Consider the following 8,647-nt stretch of genomic DNA (forward strand, 5'->3'; position numbering starts at 1 on the left):
TCATAATCCCAACACCGTCCAGCGACTTTTACCCAAAGGCAGGCGCATACGTTTTTTAAACTTAACTAAATAAAGCAAAATTTATTGAAGACTGACTAATATCCTGTTCTTGTTACGAAGAATACACATCAAATGCAGATAATTGCATGCAAGACCATTTTTATGTTTTAGATCAGCAATGATTTACATATATTGTGTGGTTTATGCTAATTAGGTAAAACTGAAAAATATGATGCGATAAATATCTTAAAGAAATTAATTTTTATTTTTAAAGATGGAATTTTTGTGGCCTGCGACTTTCAGCTTTAAAGTTTTGGCAAAAGGTTTGGAAACTTCTGGTCTACGTGATAAAGTTCTTAAAAATGAGCTGCACCAACCAGTCTGCTGTTTATACTGCTTCTGAACAAAAAATTCACATAGTTACTTTAATACCAGCCGATTTATTTCTACATCTGCTTAATAAGGCCTTGTGTTCAACATTTAGTGATAACTAGTTCGTTTTTTTTACTTGCTGAATGAAAAATCCTGTGAGTTTTACTCACTAATTAGTTAACAGCTACGTATTCTTTGGTGTCCATCCATTCGTCCGTCCATCCACCTTTTGTGGTTGGGAAACTTGGGTCCTCATCCAGCCTTATTTGTCACAGTTCAGGTTATTTGAAACCTATTAAACTCCGGTACGAACTCTCTTGGAACTTTTCAAAATAAAGTGCATTAACCTTCTTCCGGCACAGCCAGGAAACGGGATAACTGCGGACTTCCTGTGATGCCACTGCCCAAATAAAAGCACAGCTGTTGCTACATCCGCCCTCTTCCACACGGCCTTCGAAAGGACCAGATAGGGGAGACAAGCGAGCTGATATCTTTGCTGGCAAAAAGACATAACTCTTCAACTGGATCCAAGAGTGTCATAAGATCACGCGATCATATGCACGAGTTACGTATGAGTGAATAACTGTTTGTGAACCCAGTATTCATTCATAAAAACGGGAATTAAGGTACACGCCTGGCTTGACTTTCTCTCTCTGAGACCTGCAGAAGCAAACAGTCCCAGAGAAGTTCCCTACAGAGAAGCGGTCTCTATGAAGCCGAGCGGAGCGGTCTCCCAGTCTGGAAGGAAGACAGCAGAGACCCCATCACTGTGGTTACGGTAACGTGCAGTGTGGTTAGCGGACAGAACGGGCCGTCTTTCATCCACAGCCACGGAGGTTAGCTAGAAGCTAACCGTTTGTTCACAGACTGGCCGACAGAACTGCCGCCACTCCCACAGCTAAGGAGGTTAGCTGGAAGCTAACCCTTTGTTCACAGAGCTCTCTTCAAACTTCATCGTCGCTTGGACAACGTTCCTCACCACAGTTCATGAGGTTAAGTGTTTGGGCAGAAAAACATAGAAGGGATTTAGGTTGAAATGATCTAAACGTTTTTCATGCTATGAAGTTTGGTTTTGTTTGTGTTGAACTCCGCTATCTTGGTGCTAGCAGACTATCTGCAGCACACATGTTCAGGTTGTGTTCTTTGTGTGTTTTTAAAGTTAAGACAAACTTTATTAACGTTGAAATCCATGGCTGGGTCCCAACAACGGTTTGTGTCATATTTTAATATGAAATGAAACTGAAATGAAGAAATTAATAGTCCGCTTTCCATTTTGGGAAGATTTTCATTTGTCTGCATCTATTTAGAAAGGCTTGGCCTCAGTGGAAATTTCATCCTAATTTTTAATAAGTGCATCTGCATCAACCGCCTGAGCTGGTGAACCAAATTTAAGCCATTTCCTAATTGTGGTCCAGGGACCGCAAATGGCCCCCTGGCTGCATTTTGCACACCCCTATAGCAAATGTACTCCCACACTGTATCCTGCAAGATTTGCTAAAGATCGAAGCAAACAACAAACAAAAAAATAACATGAATGAATTTGAAAGTGGGCCGTTACCAATAGCAACATGTGACAGTCAAGACCAGGCTAAATGGTGCATGAAGCGCAGCAGGGGGAGTCAGTACATGTAGATTATGTGAGGGCTTCATGAATGTTTGCTCATCTGCAAAAAATGGGCACAAAATCTGATTCGTGCACATGTTTTATCGAGGGCAGAGCTCTAAATATAACCAGAGCTAAATTTAGCTTCAGTATACTGGCCTGTAATCAGTGTGAAGATGCTTCCTTCAGATACTTGAGATCCATTCTGGATGGTCTAAATATGTGGAGAAGGAAGTATTCTTAAACACACCAACCCGCCTGCAACACCGAAAAACAAGTGCATCTAAAAAAAGATGATTTCATAAAGTGCAATATTTCAAGCCTTTATTTTTTTTGTAATTTTGATGAATATGGTGCTTGAATTTCAGTGTCACAGAAAATGTGAATATTGTAAAGAAGTACATTTTGAAAACTCATGGTGTCACACCCTAATCGGCTTATTAACTCATAACACCTACAAAGGTTTCCTGAGCCTCTAAGTGGTCTCTCAGTCTGGGTCAGTAGGCTACACAATCATAGGAAAGACTGCTGACTTGACAGATGTCTAGATTATAGTCACTGACACCTTCCACAAGGAAGGTAAGCCACAAAATGTCATTGCTAAAGAAGCTGGTTGTTCACAGAGTTCCACATCTAAGTATATTCATAGAAAGTTGTGTGTTGTGCCCCACCCATGAGATGAAACATGGACTGAAAGGTACACAATAAAAGAGGCTGATAGGAAACTCTGCCTCTGTAATTACACACATTAACCTGCCTTTAGTCCAGCCTAGAAAGGAGGATTCACAGCTGGAATCCCCATGGAGCCACTAATAAAACATGTCTCCCAGCCACGCCTCGTCATCGTTGACCTGTGCCAGGCCAGCGCAGCTGACCTACTGGTGAGGCAGTGCGCCAGAACCATCTGAATGTCACTTCACCCGCCTTGCCTTCTGATGGTGGTCAGAGGGCTTGGTGGCGCCTGTGTATGTATGGCAGCCTCACTTCTGTCAGTTTGCCCCAGGGCAGCTGTGGCTACAATGTAGTCTACTACTGTCAGTGTGTGAATGTGTGTAGCAATGGGTGGATGAGTGATTGTAGTGGAAAGTGCTTTGGGATTTGCTGAAGCGCTCTACAATTACAGGCCATTTACTGTTTAGTGTGAAGAATCCTTTGATCCAAAGTTGACTACAATCTGGTGTCGAAGGATAACAAAAGTTAAGTAACGATCTACTGTTCGAGCATCCAGCGTTCATGGTAAAAGGGTAATAAGGATATGTTAGCTTATCTTAAACCATTCTTTCTGAGCTTCTGCAGAAAAGGAATCTGAGCCAGAGATTCCCTCCAAAGACACAGTGTCTCTAACCAAAGCAGCTTTCCAAACGGCATGAAGAAGGCAACAAAACCACAGCTCGGCACGCCTGATGAGTGCCAATCCAGCATAAGCGACCCTAGCTACTACTGAGAGCAGCCGCCAGCCATGCAATCTAGTGGCCAGACTGGGCCACCTTCGCCACCCAACTCATCACCCTTTGAACCACTTGTCCTCCTGTTCTTCAGAACTGTTCACGTAAGAGGTGGTGTCTGGGCAGAGAAAATTAGTTTAGGATTAAACAATCTGAATATTGTTAATGTCATGGTGTTTTGCTTTTGTCTGTGGTGCTACAAATTTAACTATTTGAGTGCTAGCAGTCTTTCTGCTCAGCTAATGCTAACAGGCCTCTGAGCCTTGAAGCTAATCTATTTCTTGTGTTTTAAAGTTACGACAAACTATATTTTAATGAGTGCTTAAAACACAGATCGGCCAAATCGTGCCACTGGTGCCCGTATACACATTAATATTTGTATTAATGATATTTCTAGGATGTGAAACTGAAAGGGGTGTTTAAGCTATTTTCCTTTGTTAGCTATAACCTCTATCAGCTAATGTTTGCACCAGGAAGGTAAAATATTTACATCTGGTTTGTCACCATCTTGCGTGAGACAATAGACATTCCTTTCCACCATTTTAGTAGTCCATTACTCCCTGCGATGGCTAGTTAAAATAACGTTAGATCAGTTTCCAAAAGATTACTGGTTTCCAGTTCGATAAATAATATTTCCTTACATATTATTTTACTAAGATAATGGTAACTATCTAAAATAACATTAACAATCAATTGTCCAAAAAGGTTGTTGATTAATGATATGGCAAATCATTCTTTAAATATTATTGTATTAAAGGTATGTTTTACTTACCTTCTGAATTAGCAGTGTGACTGGTTCTTTAAAGACATAACACATGTTGTCCTTAATTAGTTTTAAAACTAATTCAAGCTCATTTCCAAATTCCTCAAGATAAACCTTGGTACTTAAACATAAATATCCACATTGAACTGTCATATCATTACATCATTTTATTGGTTATAAATTCCAACCATTTTATTTATTTGCTTTTTCCTTAATATGTACATAGCCTATTAGTTTTCCTTATGCTTTTATTTTGTTTGGGAGTTTTTAGTTGAATTGTTGTAGCCTAGTAGAAGGTTTCTAAATTAAAATATTTCAACTTAGAGTTTAGTTCTTTTTTTGGTTAATAAATTCTTATTTTGGAGAGAAGTGGTTGTGAATTTATTCCATATGTGTGCAGAGTTTGCTGTTTTGGGAATGCTAGTGCTCGAATCACTCTTTCATATATTGTTCTAATTTCACCGCCATATTGGGCTGGAATTCACAGGACAATACTTGACAGAGAGAAAATCATTTAATTAAATATGAAATAACAAGTAGAAGGAGAAATTGTGGTAGGAAAAGGAGCACCAGCAGTAAGGATAACCCGTAAGAGGATTGTCAAACAAAATCCATTAAAGGATTTGGGAGAGCTTCACACAGAGTGGACTGAACATATTTAATAAGATCAATAAAAAAGTATATTTTCAACAGAAATGTCAGGCTTCTGGAAAATGTTTATTGCAATGCTTAGTTGGGGCTCTTTTTGAATGAATAACGGCATGAATGCGGCGTACAATGGAGGCGAGCAGCCTGTGGTTCTGCTGAGGTGTAAATGTAAATGGACTGAACTTTTATAGCATGTCTTCTTGGGTCACTGCTTTGTTGCCTCTCCTTTGGAAATCTTCTCATTTAAAAATTTGACTGGATATTTGAGGCTTTTAACAGGACAAAAACCTTTTTTTTGAAACATTCCCCCTGTTTTCTCATTAGGTGCTGTAATGAATTTAGCTTATTTTTTTTAACCAAATAGATATATTTTCCAGGGCTTAAAAAAGCTTCACTTGCAGAGCACTTATCACTCTCACCCTCTTCAAGACTATTTAACATGTGTCTATGCATTTCTAATTTAGACAGAATATGTAAAATATATTTCTGGCATAGCCTTTCGTTTACGTTTGGTACTGCAGCATACACATCCTGATGCAGCAGAATACTAAGTTCCACATCACTGATCCCAATATACACACACTGTTCAGAGAGGATGACATTCAAAGCAACACCCATACCTCGAAGGCAAGAAAGGAGTTGATGTTCTTTAAAACCCCCTCCATTTCCTCACAATTAGATCCACGTAGCATGTTTTTCAAAATAACACCATACACTGTGAAATGAGAACTGAGTGACAGCTGCTTTACTGTTTTTTTCCATGTTGGTAAATGAAATTGCCATTTTGTCTCATATCAGGAAGCACAGCAGTGGACTGTCTATGGATAGGACTGTTTTTACTCTCCTTCTCTACAAAGGCATGGGTTGCTTTGGGTTTTGGTCTCTTTTATGATTGATCTGTGCATTTATAACAAACACTGACAGTGTGCCACTAGATGTACTATCTTCAGGATCAAAGCTTAACTTGTGAAGGTCAGACAACACGACAAGTAAGTCTACACTTCCCGCAGATTTGTTGTATGGGTCAATGATATCAGGACTTAGCGATTATGTATCCCTACTATTTTACATTTTTAATAGGTTGTACTCTGCTTTAACTTAACTATTAATCATCTTCTCACAGAACTGAGCCGAATGCAGTAGCCATTCTTTATACATTGTTTTATTGTTAAATTATATAGTCAATATCCACAGTATCACAACCAAAACACACATTTCACCGGTTTTTACATAAGCCATGATATGTTATAATGCAACTCTATTAGAGAAACTGTTTTTTTTACACTTCACTTCCTGTAACCCTTCCAAAAGTGGGAGTTTTTCAATGACAACCACAAAAGCGAAAACTACCTTTGACTATTAAATAAAAGTGGCACTTGCTGCCTGTAATGCTCAGTTCCTCCACCTGAGGGCTACAAACACGTACAGTATAGGATTCGATACATATTTCAGGGAAACCGCTAACTTTGTTTAAAAAAAAAAGGTAGAGGTCTTAAAAATATTTATATAAAAATGATACGTTTGGTGTAAGAGGGCTGATCCTACCCTAGAGATGTCTTCTGATGGATCAGCTACAGTCAGGAGTGACTGTTAACAACCAGACGTCACCTGAGGAAAGCCATCGGTGGAGCGGGACCACATCTGCAAGAGAGCACATTTCCTTTTACTGTGTCCAAACAGCAGTTGATTATTTTCCTTTTACTAAATAATTTATTAATAATCTCCTAATAGTACTTGTAATTGTAATCTCCTAATAGTTCCTAAAATTATCTCATCTTCTAATTCTTTAGAGCTATACAATGATGATTAAAACGAATTAAAACATTAATTTAATAATTTGGTGAATTTTATTTCCCATTTGTTATCAAATACAATTTCAGTAAGCAAATATTTGCAATAAACCAGCATCCACCATTTAAAAATGTGCAACATCAATCACAGCAACCTAGATAAAAAACCGGAGTTCTTGATGCCTCTAAACCCAAACGATTTCTCTACTGCTTGTTGTCTAACAGTTCTGTTCCTTCAGCTGACCTCTGGATCGTAGATGCTGTTTTTCAATATGGGCCAGTTTAAGACGTGTCTTAGAAGGCTTCTGGCTCTAAGACGCAACAGTACCAAATAGTATGCAATCACAATTGTTACCATAACAAGAGTTTATAGTTGAATAAACATGAAACCTGGTTGTTGCTGATCTTGACCTGGGGATGTCACTCTTTGCTGCTATTTTCTAACAGTGAGCTTTTGGAAATCTTTACCTCCCTTAACATCCTGCTACCAGATGGACAAATAGATGGGCAGAGAACCCCCCATCCAGCCCTGTTTGTTACACATCCAGCTGTTCAAAACTAACATGAAAGGCATGTTCTCTGGTCTTTCCAGAAGTGGTTTTATGTCAACACTGTTTAAGACATAATTGTCCATTTTAGCAGACATGCAGCAAAGGAAACAGGGACTTGGAATAGCTTAAACGTCTGTGTGTTTTAAAGAGCCACCACTTCAATCAATATGTCATTGTAGCGAATCTGGAGAGTTTACTCCAAATCAACAGACTAATAATATTCTAAACCACATATTTCTCTCCATCTCTTTAACAAGTCAGTACATTTCTTAAAAACTTCAGCTATCAAATCCAACGATGGATGGATGGATGGATGGATGGATGGATGGTATTGTTTTCTTCTTGTACACCTCCTTGCTGTACCTCATCTTGACGTGAAGTTGCTTCTGTATAGTCAGTAATTCCTTGTCTCCCTCTCTAAAGGCTCTTTAAGGCGTTCCTGAGCTGAGACACTGTAATCTCTCTAGATCACCTACCTTTTTCCCCATCTACTTTAACCAGGTTGGAAGCCTTTGAGGTGTGTTCGTTTCTTGTTTGTTACTTTATGTCTCATTAGAAAATGGACTTCAGTGTAAATAATACCAAATTTAATCTCTGATTATATGTAATATATCTGGTTCTTAATAAACCTTTTGCACGCCTTGTTTAAGGTTTGTAATTGCTCCCTAATAAGCAGAAATTCTTATTTATATTGATTTTTACAATTTTAAAAGAGACTGGTGATTATTTAAATTGCAAAATTTGTATAGGTGACGTTGCCTAGCAACCTGTAACAAGACGTTATTACTTATGGTGTAACAGTCTAACTTGTATCTGTCACAAACCTGTAAACAGAGAAGAGTTTAAGTGATCCTCAGTCGGTCTTAAGCGGATTAGCCCTTTCCCGTCACATTCTGTGGACTCCAGTTTTCACCTCCGTTTGTTTGAGCGACCTTTTCCGTTATTAGCGTTTATGAACATCATCCGGTCTATAAATTACCGGGTTATATCGCAGCAACATGTAGCAAAAACAACCCCCAGCACACACACCTGAGAGGATGAACTCTTGGTGCTGATGGAAGCCGACCTTCTCCACCAGTCAGTCCTCCTCCTCACCCTCTCCTCCGCTCCCGGCCGCCGCTGCAACCCGGCGGGAAGCCGAAGCCGGTTTACTTTGATTCGGTTAAATTCAGTCTGTTCTCTGCCTCACGGTATTCATTACCGGTTCGCCGTAATTTGAGCGTCACGGCGCGTGAGACGTAACGTCAAGACGCTCCGCCGCTTTTAGGGTTCGGACGGTTCGTAGACCTCGCCATATTGCGTAGATGCCGCCATATTGCGAGTGGCAGGTTTGCCTTAAAGCAGGGATGCTCAAGGTGCTGCGCGGGGGTCATTTGCGGACCTTGTAATAATTTTGTCTGCCCGCTGACCGCAGATCAAGAATGGTACAAATGTGGCCCTCCAGCAAATCGAGCTGATGCAGATGGACACTTTTT

General features: G+C 39.6%; 1 protein-coding gene across 5 annotated transcripts in view; it reads right to left on the minus strand.

The window, feature by feature from the left end:
• Positions 1-8,398, minus strand: part of tnk2a (tyrosine kinase, non-receptor, 2a) — a 37,331-nt gene extending 28,933 nt beyond the window's left edge. For 3 of the 5 annotated variants that reach the window (XR_007035736.1, XM_047349718.1, XM_047349717.1), the window contains exons 1-2: positions 8,202-8,398; positions 6,377-6,472 (exon numbers count right to left, since the gene is read on the minus strand). The gene's annotated coding sequence lies outside the window, so the exon portion shown is untranslated. Of the gene's footprint in view, positions 1-6,376; positions 6,473-7,996; positions 8,179-8,201 lie in introns of those variants that run through there. The other 2 variants (XM_047349719.1, XM_047349720.1) reach the window with 2 other exon arrangements.
• Between the last annotated feature and the right edge of the window lie 249 nt (positions 8,399-8,647).

The sequence above is a fragment of the Girardinichthys multiradiatus genome, chromosome 21 (assembly GCF_021462225.1).
Source record: "Girardinichthys multiradiatus isolate DD_20200921_A chromosome 21, DD_fGirMul_XY1, whole genome shotgun sequence".
In the NCBI taxonomy this organism is placed as follows: domain Eukaryota; kingdom Metazoa; phylum Chordata; class Actinopteri; order Cyprinodontiformes; family Goodeidae; genus Girardinichthys; species Girardinichthys multiradiatus.